We start from the raw sequence: 12,750 nt of genomic DNA on the forward strand, positions 1-12,750 counted from the left end.
TCCTCAAATCCGTAGTCCCGCCCTGAGCATTATAATTTGGTATTGCTTTTGTGGTGCTGTCATGAGGGATGTACTGGAAAGTAGGAATTAGACCTACCGGTGATTGTATTTCCAGAAATCCATCATGACCGCACCCTTACATTCCCTCCCTTTATTGAAATTCTGATTTGTGCAAGTAACATGTCAGTTATTATCCCTAGAAATATAAAATAGGGTTGCATCCATCCTGGTGTAGTAATTAAAAAACACTGGCAAGTAAGTGGTGGGAGGGGCCTTTTAACCTCTCTGTCTTCCTGTCCCTATAGAGGTCAATAGGGCAACCTTTTGTGGTGCTGTCATGATGGATTCCTGGAAATACAATTACCGGTAGGTCTAATTCCTACTTTCTCCATAACAGAATTTGTCCAGGATTCATTCATATACACAAATAATAACCGATCAGGAGAGATTGCACATACAATGGTTTGATGTACAGAAATCTAAAATGGCTGTGGACGGAGCCTTTATTTATAGATTCATGCTTTCACTTAACACACATTAACCAATCAAATGATGCCAAGTACACAATGTGGATGTTCACTTCTATATAAGGTAACACGATTCTTCCTCCTAGAATCACTTCAAGAACATCTGGTCGTCATCAGTTTGGAATGCCTGATGTCCTCTTTATCCTATGTATCCAAATGATGGGGAATGCCATGTTTTAAGAGAATCTTAAAACATATCTTATATCTCCTTGAATATAATGCAGTCATTTTGATAATCTTAATACAATATAAATCTGACAGGTGTTAGGTTTATTACTCTGACATGACTGAGAAACATGATGGGGTTAATTACTATTAATGTGAGGCAAATGGAGGTTAAATTCATCATCACACCTCGCGCCTCACATCAAAAAATGGAAGAACTTTTTTTGTTTTTATTACCGTTGGCAAAGTATCGAATTGGTATCGAACTCGCAATACTAAATGAAGTATCGGTATCGAAGTCCAAATTCTGGTATCGTGACATCCCTAGTTTCGTAGTTGATACTCCTCTGTTAATGGTCTATATGATTATTTTGATAGCTATGTATATCAGCAATCTTATGACCATACCTTGAAGCATTACCTGAAGTATCTCACTGAACCATCTTTTTGTCCTCCGTCGGGCTGATATATGTCAGTATACAGCAAAAAAAGGTATAGAATAGCGTAGTAGACTACACTATAACATCCTGCTGAGTCCAGTAAAAAAAACGTATGTTTTTACAATGAGAACCTATTGCTGGCGGATTATATAGAGGGGCCACTATATGGCATCCTTCACAGGCCTCCGTTAAATAGATACTTTGAGAAGCTCCAGTTATGTAACGCTTCATACATGGACAGTTATCACTGGAGCTTTCCTGGGCGAACTCACTCCTTGCAATACTAAGTATCTCTGCCTCGGAATATTGGAAGTGGGATACACTTGACCTGATGTGGCCCAGTGAATAACCTCAGCTTGGATAAAGACCATAAAGCCTGTGGTTTGAGTGGTGGATGTGACCCCCCCCCCCCTCCCCGCCACACCAGCACAGCTGTATATATCACGCCCCCCCCGGCCCATTCTTGATCGTATCCACCCAGCTCTGATTCTGCAGACAAATACACAGAAATAACATTAAAACTACCTGCCTAATATTGTGTAGGCCCCTTCGTGCCCCCAAAACAGCTCTGAACCATTGAGCCATGGAACTCAACAACACCTCTGAAGGTTTCTGTGGTATCTAGAATAAGATGTTAGCAGTAATTCCTGCAAGTTGTAAGGTGCGGCCTCCATGGATCGGACTTGTTTTTTCCAGAACATCCTACAGATGCTTGATCGGATTAAGATCTGAGGAATTTGGAGTTGAAGTCAACACTTTGAACATGTTTCTGAATAATCTTTGCAGTAGCAGAGTGCATTATTCTACTTAAAAGGCCACTGCCATTTGTCAACACTGCTGCCATGAAGGCATGTACTTGATCAGTAACAATGTTTAGGTAGGTGGTACGGGTCAAAATAACATCCACATAATTGCCAGGGACCCAAGTATTCCCGGCAGAACATTGCCCAAAGCATGTCGCCTCTGCCACCAGCATTATGGTTTTTTGAGCAATTTGTTCTACAGTAGTTGTTCACATAGTGCATTCTGGTGCCATCTATTCCCCAGGAAAGCGACACACACACACGCCCGGCCGTTCACTTTATGTAAAAGAAAATGTGATTCATCAGACCAGGCCATCTTCTTCCATTGCTCTATGGTCCAGTTCTGATGCTCCTGGAGAAGCTTTCACCGGAGGACACGGGTCAGCATGGCACTGACTAGTCTGTGGCGACACAGCCCTAAATACAGCAAGATGCGATGCACTGTGTGTTCTGACCTCTTTCTTTGATAGTCAGCTTTACATTTTTTAGCAATTTTGTTCTACAGTAGTTCTGTGGGATCAGACCAGATGGGCTAGGCTTTGCTCCCCACGCACATCCATGACCTTGACGCTGGTTCCCTGGTTGTCTTTTCTTGGACCACTTTTAGTAGATACTAAACACTGTATACCAGAAACACCCCACAATGCCTTCCGTTTTGGAGATGTTTTTACCCAGTCACTTAGCCATCGCAATGTAACGTTGGCGCCTGGTCTCGTACCTTGTCCGGTGACCTGTGCCTCCTGCGGGCGACTGTGTTCCCTACTCGCCGCTGCTGTGTCCCTAGTGTGCGGGTGCTCCGGCCGTCTCCAGCTCGCGGGAAAATTTAAATGCACCTATCCAATCCCTGTTGCCCTCAGGACTACTCAAGGGACCAGAGACAATGAGTCTTCAACTTTTTCTAAAGGCATTCCTGACCGTGTTCGAGGAATCTGGTTGAACTTTGTAGGCATCGGCTGCCATCCTGAATATCCACCAGGGCAGTTCCACAGTGGGTCAGTACGAAATACATTTCCGGAGTCTGGTGGCGGAGGTTTCCTGGAATAATGAGGCCCTGGTCACAACCTTCTGGCAGGGGTTATCTGGCCGAATTAGGGACAGTTGGCAGGCTGTGAGTTGCCTTCCTTTCTGGATGCACTCATCTCGCTGGCCACGAGAATTGACCTCCGATTCAGGGGCCCTACCCAGGGGCATTCCCAAAAAGCAGTACGTGAATGAAAGGTTTACAAGGTCGCTCCTTTCAAAGACCTCTGCTCTCCCCGGTTTCTGAAGAATCCAAGTCGAGAGATTCAAAATCACAGATCAAGAGAGCCAGCAAAGGCGAAAAGACTATCTCTGCATATATTGTGGAGGAAAAAGCCATTTTGTGCGCAATTGCCTGATGAAGATTGGGAAATTCCAGCACTCTCTCCAAAGTTAGCCATGTCCGTGAAATTGTCTTGTGGTCATACTTCAGCCACTGTCCAAGCTTTTCTTGACTCTGGGACCGCAGGACACTTAATTTGTCAAGACCTGGTGTGACTCGCCTTAACCTGCCAGTTGATCGTCTGGAGAGACCCTTGTCTGTGACCTCTATAGATGGCTTCCTGTTTATCATACAGCCTCGGACTATGCAGATATGGGTCCTTCTCACAGAACGGAGCTCCTTCTATGCCTTTTCGGTCTCCACTATTCCCTTGCTTCTGTGCCTTCCCTGGCTACAGCTACACGCCTCCGTCCTTGATTGAAACTCCACTCCAGTCAAGTACTTTAGTGGGGTTCAAGTTGCCTTACAAAGTGCCTGGCACACATCAAACCTACCTCTGCCCCTCCTGTGCCAAAGAACCTGTCGGGTCTGCCTCCTAGCTACTCGGCTTACGTAGATGTCTTCTGTAAAAAAAAGAGGTAGCGACGTTGCCACTACATAGACTCTGACTGTCCTGTTCAACTCCTGCCATTCTCAACTACTCCTCGAGGTCCAGTCTATTCACAGTCCCTACCAGAAACTCTAGCTATTTCTGAATACATCAGAGAAAGCATAACTTAACAGGTTCCCGACCGCTGGCCGTAAATATACGGCCAGCGGTCAGGGTCTCTAAAGTCCGGCGTATAGTATATATACGGCCGCACTTCAGAGACTGTGCACGCGCGATCGCGTGCACACAGCTCTATGCCCTGGCTGTTGCTAACAGCCATGGGCACTGGGCAGAATGTCAGGGGTCAATCTTTTGGCCCCTGAACATGTGATCGCTGTGACAACCAATCACAGCGATCACATGCATTTCTGCATAGAAAACAGTGTGCACGCGATCGCGTGCACACAGCCCTGTGCCCTCGCTGTTACCAACAGCTCTGGGCACTGGGCAGAGTATCAGGGACCAATCTGATGGTCCCTGATCATGTGGTCGCTGTGAAAACCTATCACAGCGACCACATTTGTTTTATTTTGACTTTTCTGGCAGTAAATCTCCTGCCTCTTTTCTTCTCCTCAAACATTGTTTCAGTTTGAGGAGAAGAAGAGACTCGGGAGAATTGCTGCCAGAAGAATACAGTGAAAAAAAATACAGTTACACTAAAACATTCTCTGTATAGATAGATTTCTATCTATCTATACAATCTATCTATCCATCTATCTTTTTTTTCTATCTATCTACCTTTCTTTCTTTTATTCTATTAGAATAGGCAGGTAGGGAGTATATAATTATATATATATCCACATATATATAATATATATAGCAATAGTGGTTTATTTTTTTGTTAGCGGTAGTGTAGATATATATAGCAGTTAGTTTGTGTGTTTTATAAAAAAAAAAATTTGTTTAGTTAGTGTTAGTTACGTTATGGCGAGGAAGTTGTTTAGCGCCGAGGAGGCATACGCCATGCTGTGGTCTGAGTCGGAGACCACATCAGAGATGGCGTCCGAGATGGAACCTGTTTTAGGTTGTGACGATGACAGCGTCACTTCAGGTTCATCTTCAGGGGACGTTGTCCTTGATGCAGTCGAAACTGCAGAACATGAAAGCGCAGGGCCAAGTAGCGCTGTAGCACGGGACAGCCTGGTCCCTCCAGTCCAGGCTCTTGTATGGGCACCTGCCCCATCTTTTGGGCCTAGAATCCACGGATTTACGGTCACTCCTGGCATAACCGTGGACAATACAAATTTTGTCCAAATGGATTACTTCCATTTATTTATAACGGACGACATCCTAAATCAGATTGTCCACGAAACAAATTTATATGCCACGCAATATATAAGGCAGAAACCTTCATCCACCCATGCCAGAGATTGGACGCCCACCAATTTGCAGGAATTAAACATTTTGGGGCTCACCCTAAATATGGGTATTGTCAAAAAGCCCTCCATTAGGTCTTACTGGTCAACAAGACCCGCCCAAGCCACCCCAGTATATTCTGCAGTAATGCCCAGGTCTCGTTATGAGACAATAATGAGGTTCCTCCACTTCAATGACAACGCACAGGCCCCCCCAAGTACCGATGCAAACCGGGATCGGTTGTTCAAAATAAGACCGCTAATAAATTCCCTGAATAATTTATTTCTGCAACTCTACACCCCTGAGCAGAATGTAAGTGTGGACGAATCCCTCCTCAACTTTCATGGCAGACTTAGCTTTCGCCAATATCTACCTTCCAAAAGGGCAAGATATGGCGTTAAGCTCTACAAATTGTGTGAAAGCGGGTCAGGATATACCACCGCCTTCAGGATTTATGAAGGGCGGGACCGCTCAATAAATGTTCCTGGATGCCCCTCTGATCTTTCCACCAGCAGTAAGATCGTGTGGGAGATAATGCAGCCTCTGCTTCACAAGGGGTACCACCTGTACTGTGATTTTTATTCGAGTGTGCCCCTGTTTAGGCATTTGCATGCTGCAAGGACTGGGGCATGTGGTACCATGCGCAAAAACCGAATTGGTTTTCCACAGCAATTAGTGGGGAAGCGCATGGTAAAGGGGGACTCCTGTGCTTATGCATCTGAAGAATTGCTGGTCAAGTTCAGGGATCGCAAAGATGTGTATGTGCTAAGCACGATTCATACCGCAGGAACAGTGGCAGTGAGGGAAAGAGGGGCAACATCGGACAAGCACAAACCAGTGAGCGTGTCCGAATATAACAAGTACATGGGGGGGGGGTGGATTTAAGCGACCAGGTTTTACAGCCCTATTTAGTAAAACGCAAAACTAAAACCTGGTACAAGAAGGTGGCCATTTATTTGTTACAGGTGGCCATCCACAACTCATTTGTGCTCTACAAAAAAAACAGAGGCAGAGACACATACCTGGATTTCCAGGAGAAAATTATTGAAGGCCTCATTTTTGATGTTCAGGACACCCGAGAATGCCCCCAGTCTGAGGATGTCTCGCGACTGACTGAAAGACACTTCATCAGTCGGATTCCCCCAACAGCAACCAGAAGCAACCCCCAGAAAAAGTGCAGCGTCTGCGGAAAAGACGGGCACCGCAAAGATTCCCGATATTTCTGTCCCTCATGTCCCTCGCAACCAGGCCTGTGCATTGAGCCATGTTATAAAAAATACCACACTGTTCTGAATTATTAGATTTTAGTTAATTTGTTGAAAATATATTTGCCCTACATTACGTTTTTATTTTTCCCCTGATTTTACTCCAAGGGTGAGGGAGGGAATGGGTGGGGGGTGGATGTCATGTTTGATGTTTTCTAAAGTTCATCTGCTGGAGAGCTCCATTTGCATTAAACTGAAATTTCTTATTTTAAAAAACCCCAAAAAATAAATTCCCATTATACCCCTAGATGAATATTTTGGGATTTCTGCTTCAAGAGCAGATATTTTGGAAGTGTTCTAGAAACTCTGAGTTTTGTAAAACCAGCTTTGAAAAAAAGCGATTTGTGAAATAATCTTCTTCTATCCTCCGCCCTCCTACATCTCTATGTGATAAATAAGGCCACATATTTGGTATCCCCGTGCACGGGAGAAGTGGCAGAATGTGAACGGAGATTAATTTTGACCGTGGTCTATACCGTGTGTGAAAAATGCTGGTATAAACTGACGCATTTGCTAAAAAATTGCTAATTTTATTTTGATCCATCTTATTCAAGAAACTTTCAGAAGAAAACTGGACTGTCTAAAAATATGATAAACCCCTTGAAGGAAACCTTGTGGGGTCTACTTGTGTGAATGAAGTCGTTTATGGGGTGTTTCTAATGTTTCAGCAGCATTAGGCCCCCCAGAAAACAGTATGCGGCTATAAAATGAAGTGCAGAATTCCTGGACCGAAAAGGCCAAAAAGCCTCCTTTTATGCCAAGCCCTGGCACATGCCCGCACAGCGAATAAGGCACACATATTTGGTATCCCCATGCACGGGAGAAGTGGAAGAACGTGAAAGGAGATTAATTTTGTCCGTGGTCTATACCGTGTGTGAAAAATACTAGCCTAAACTGACGCATTTGCTAAAAAAGTGCTGATTTTATTTTGTTCCATCTTATTCAAGAAACTTTCAGAAGAAAACTGGACTTGCTAAAAATATGATAAACCCCTTGAAGGAAACCTTGTGGGGTCTACTTGTGTGAATGAAGTCATTTATGGGGTGTTTCTAATGTTTCAGCAGCATTAGGCCCCCCAGAAAACAGTATGCGGCTCTAAAATCAAATGCAAAATTCCTGGACCGAAAAGGCCAAAAAGCCTCCTTTTATGCCAAGCCCTGGCACATGCCCGCACAGCAAATAAGGCACACATATTTGGTATCCCCATGCACGGGAGAAGTGGAAGAACGTGAAAGGAGATGAATTTTTGCCGTGGTCTATACCGTGTGTGAAAAATACTAGCCTAAACTGACGCATTTGCTAAAAAAGTGCTGATTTTATTTTGTTCCATCTTATTCAAGAAACTTTCAGAAGAAAACTGGACTTGCTAAAAATATGATAAACCCCTTGAAGGAAACCTTGTGGGGTCTACTTGTGTGAATGAAGTCATTTATGGGGTGTTTCTAATGTTTCAGCAGCATTAGGCCCCCCAGAAAACAGTATGCGGCTCTAAAATCAAATGCAAAATTCCTGGACCGAAAAGGCCAAAAAGCCTCCTTTTATGCCAAGCCCTGGCACATGCCCGCACAGTGAATAAGGCACACATATTTGGTATCCCCATGCATGGGAGAAGTGGAAGAATGTGAAAGGAGATTAATTTTGGCCGTGGTTCATACCGTGTGTGAAAAATGCTAGCATAAACCGACGCAATTGTTAAATTCTTGCATTTTTTTCCAATTTTGCCCACTTTAGAGAAAGAAAAAAAAATGATATATACTGACAAATGCCACTAAAACAAAGCCCTATCTGTCCTTTAAAAAGAGTGTAAAATTCAAAGATGAACTTTATTCACCTGCTGAGTTATAGTCATCTAAAGAAGCGCATAGCAAAATTGTGAAATTTGCTCTGGTCATTTAGCTGTAAAACAGCCTAGTTCTTAACCGGTTAAAGTGGATTTAGCAAGAAGTCTCCTTCACCGTCCGGAGACTTTTTTTTTTCATGTCAAGAAGCATGGATCTCTTCGCCCATGCATAGACTATTATGGTCTCAACAAGATAACTGTAAAAAACGAATACCCGCTTCTATCGATCGCAGAAGTCTTTGATAGGATCTGTGGATCCAAGATCTTCACCAAACTTGATCTGCGCGGAGCATACAACCTGATCCGCATCTGTGAAGGTGACGAGTGGAAGATGGCCTTCAATACTGGTGATGGCCACTATGAGTATCTCGTCATGCCGTTCGGACTCTGTAATGCTCCTGCCGTATTTAAAGCGTTTGTAAATGTTTCCGGGATCTATTATATGACAATGTGGTGGTCTGTCTAGATGATATCCTGATTTTCACGCACGATTTGACTACACACCGGAGACCTGTTGATGAGGTCTTTCAATGGCTGCGGGAGAACATGCTCTATGCAAAGTTGGAGAAATGTGTCTTTGAGAGCCCCGCCCTTCCCTTTTTAGGATATATCGTCTTTGTCGGAATCCATTTTCAACCCCTGGACTAAGTGCCTGCTGTGTTTGGACTAGCTTCATCCCCAGGGTCTTTTGGGCAGTCCAACATTTCCTTGGATTTGCAAATTCTTACTGGCAGTTTATATCTGCCCTAACAAAGAAAGGAGTAAATGACAAAAACTGGACCCCACAAGCCGAATAGTTTTTTTTTCTTCAACTAAAAGACTCCTTCTCTGCCACGACTATATTCCAGCATCCGGACATCTCAAACATTTCTTTCTTGAGGTGGATGCCTCTTCCGTTGTTGCAGGTGCAGCCCTGACGCAAAAAGGTCCTACCGTTAAGACTGTATCCTGCAACTTCTTCTCCAAGTTGTATTCTCCTGCCGAGAACAATTACTCTATAGGAGATCGGGAGCTTCTGTCCAATGAATTGGAAAAGTGGAGACGTCAGCTGGAAGGTGCCGTGCATCTTGTTCTCATATTCAAGGACCATAAGAATATGGTCTATCTACAGACCGCACATCGGTTGAATCTGCACAGGGCCAGATGGGTGCGTTTCTTTGCCAGATTTTATTTTCTGATGCACTTCCGGCCAGCCGAGAAGAATACTAAGGCTGGTACTCTGTCTTGGTCATTTGGCATCACCGATAAAATGAATCACTTCCTGACCAGAAGCTTTACTCTCCCCCCCCCCCCCCCCCTTCCTGACCAGGCCTATTTTCACGTTTTGTCAGGTGCCAATTTAGAAGCAAATTGTTTTATTATTCTTCCAACATAATTGTATTTTGTCTTGTTTCTCTCAGAACATGTTGGGCTTCCATATTGTGTAGAAAATAAATAAATGATATATATATAGTGAATAGATATTTGGCAAATTCTGCCGACTTCAGCGATTGACTAAATGTGTGTGCATTTCTTACACGCTGGGCGAAGGGCAGAGCTTACAATGAATGGTACGCAAACTGCCTTTTGGAGAGCAAATTTTCCAAAGCTGGTTTGCTGACACCATACGACCATTACAGATGTTGTGAAGTGCCAAAACACAGTGAACACCCCAAAATGACTATTTAGGAAAATAGACCACCCCTCCCCCAAGGTATTCCTTTAGTGACACATAAAAGATTTTAATCTCCCTATTTTTTTCCAGACAATTCATTGACTTTGATGGGAAAAATTTAAACTGCCATTTCCCAAATATGTGAATTCAGATGACCTTTTTTTTAAATCTCGTTCATGCCACTTAACACACCTGAATATATACTTGTTCTCTTCAACGATACCAAATATGGGGGGGGGCTCGCAAGGGGAGGGCGCCAAGGGGGAAAGTGTTATGATCATAGTGACAGGTTGTCACAATGATCACATGCCCAGAGATATCGCTGATACAGAGCGTCAAACAGTGTATATCTGCAGGACGTTCTGGAACATCCCTGCAGAGTTAATTGCGGACCGCCTGGACGTTTATAGTCTATAGGCACTCCACAACTGGTTAAAGATCTGCAACACGTTATTGATCCTTCTCGCGTCGTTCCTGTGGCTCCGGTTCTTATGATAAAGAGGAACCTGGTAAGACCTTTTGTTCTTTCGATCATAAGAAGGAGAATGCTTACCTGGGGACATGGCTCTAAACTGGCTGGCCACGCCGGTGTGCGTAAAACTTGGGAACTCCTATCTCGTCCGTTCCCTTCGCAATCTCTGGTCAATGAATTCCATCCGCATGGCCTGCCCTGACATTTTGTCCCACAGTGCACAATTTACCTCAAGATTTTGGAGAGCTCTCTGTGGCCTGCTGGAATTCAAGCTAAACTACTCTTCTGCCTACCACTGACAAACCAATGGCCAAGTGGTGTGGGTCAGTGAGATTCTGGAGAATTTTCTTTGCCATTTTTTGGCTGGCTGATGCAACAATGGGTGAATCTCCTTTTCTGGGCTGAAGTCTCCTCATGTAACGACCATTCTGGAGAATCCACTGACTCCTCAACATATTTCATTGTATATAGCCAGCATCCACAGATTACTTTTTCCTGTATCTGCCTCCTGCTGCCAACTCCACTTTTGGAATTTCTTACAGGTCTGGCAGCAAACTAAATCTACCATCATCCAAGCGGTTTCTCGTATGAAAAAATATGCAGATAAGAGGAGACCCCTCTCCCCCCCCCCCCCCCCCCCACACACAGTATGCTCGTGGAGATAAGCTATGGCTATACTAAAAAAAAAAAAGAACACCTAGAGGTACCCTCAAATTTGCTGCTTGCTACCTGGGGCCATTTGAGGTCCAGAAGAGAATAAATCTGGTAAGCTACAAACTCGGTCTACCTCCTTCCCTTTTGGATCCCTAATTATTTCCATGTATCACTACTCAAGCCTGTGGTGCTGAACAAATATTTTAGAACGTATTTTGTCACATCTGTTTTTGCTCTTCTTGATACTGGATCTGAATTTTAAATTAAATACATTCTTGAAGATTGGAAAGGATTTGGTCCTGAGAAAAGATCTTGGGAGCCTTCTCAGAACATCAGTGCTCCTCAGAAAATACCATTCTGGTGCTGGAACCAAGAAGAGGTGGTGTAAGGGGGATGCTTGAACGCCGGCCTTCTCTTGGCTGACTGTGTTTCCCGCTCGCGGCTGCTGTATCCCTAGTGAAATTCAAATGTACCCATCCAATCCCTGTTGCTCTCAGGACAACTTAAGGCACCTTTACTATCCACCTGGTGCATAAGCAATATAGGAACAACCTAGTATTAACGAGCGAAGGTTCCGGTATGCATCTGATCCTGCATGCTATTATCAGCCTGTTCTGGTTAACCATTACCAGTCTGTATCCAGTCTGCTGCTGCTATCTGTTATCTGGCGGTGTCCAGCTGCCTGGCGGTGTCTGCCTGTGATTAGCTTACATCCATCAACATACCATCTGCCAGTGCCTGTTTCTTGTCTGTTTGGTCAGCAGCTACTCTGCCGCGACCACTTCAAGAGATATCGACCTGTTCGTCTCCCCGCAGTGAAGACCAGATCCCTGTATAGGGTTTAAAGGGTAAAGACTGGGGAGGCTACTTGGATTAATCCCTTAGAGGTAGCCCTAAGCCAAACGGGTAGAGTTGCCCAGTGGGTCCACAAACCTGCTGATTTGTAACACACAATTTGGCCCTTGTCAAAGTCTCTTAGATCCTTATTCTTGTCCATGTCTCCAACACATCAACTTTAAAAACTGACTGTTCGATTGCTGCCTAATATCTCTCACCCCTTGTCAGGCACCATTGTAACGACGTCCTCCATGTTCTTCACTACACCAGTCAGTGGTTTTTAAGTTTTGGCTGATTATTGTATAAATTGAGGACAGTGTGAGTCATCTTCATTTAAAAAAAATACATATATTTCTTGGCATAATTGTCCTAAAAAGGGTCCATGAATCTTTCTACAGAGGAGGATGGGGGTGTTCCCTCTCTTTAAAGAGATCTACGGTTTCCTGTCCTGGAGTGAAGCAGTCTCTCTCATGGTGCTGTCATGGGCTCACAGAAAAACCGTTACCAGTAAATGTAATACTATATTGATCATCTTCTTTCTTTTTTTTCCGCCATTCTCCATAACCGCACCAGGGAATGAAAACTTGGGGGTTATATAAACGTTGAGCTTCCTCCGACACCTCCGTGGTTTCCCATCCCTTGTGGAGGGTAAATTGGAGTAGTTGTATCTTGTCTGACCGTGTGGTCACTCCCATGAAATTTAGAATTCACTTATAAGCAGAGGTGTCATTGTTCCAGGGTGCGCCAGGGCACGTTTTTTTGGTCGGCAGTGAGCTCTTAAAGTGGTTTCTGAGCCCTACCACTTTCAGCTTTAGCTGCAATTCTCAGGACGTGCCTTTTTAGGC

General features: G+C 44.2%; 1 protein-coding gene across 3 annotated transcripts in view; it reads left to right on the top strand.

Annotated features, from left to right (window-relative positions):
- Positions 1–12,750, top strand: part of LOC142663708 (uncharacterized) — a 225,059-nt gene that overhangs the window by 35,012 nt on the left and 177,297 nt on the right. The gene's annotated exons all lie outside the window — the stretch shown is intronic.

This window comes from Rhinoderma darwinii, chromosome 1 (genome assembly GCF_050947455.1).
Source record: "Rhinoderma darwinii isolate aRhiDar2 chromosome 1, aRhiDar2.hap1, whole genome shotgun sequence".
NCBI classification, from domain to species: Eukaryota; Metazoa; Chordata; class Amphibia; order Anura; family Rhinodermatidae; genus Rhinoderma; species Rhinoderma darwinii.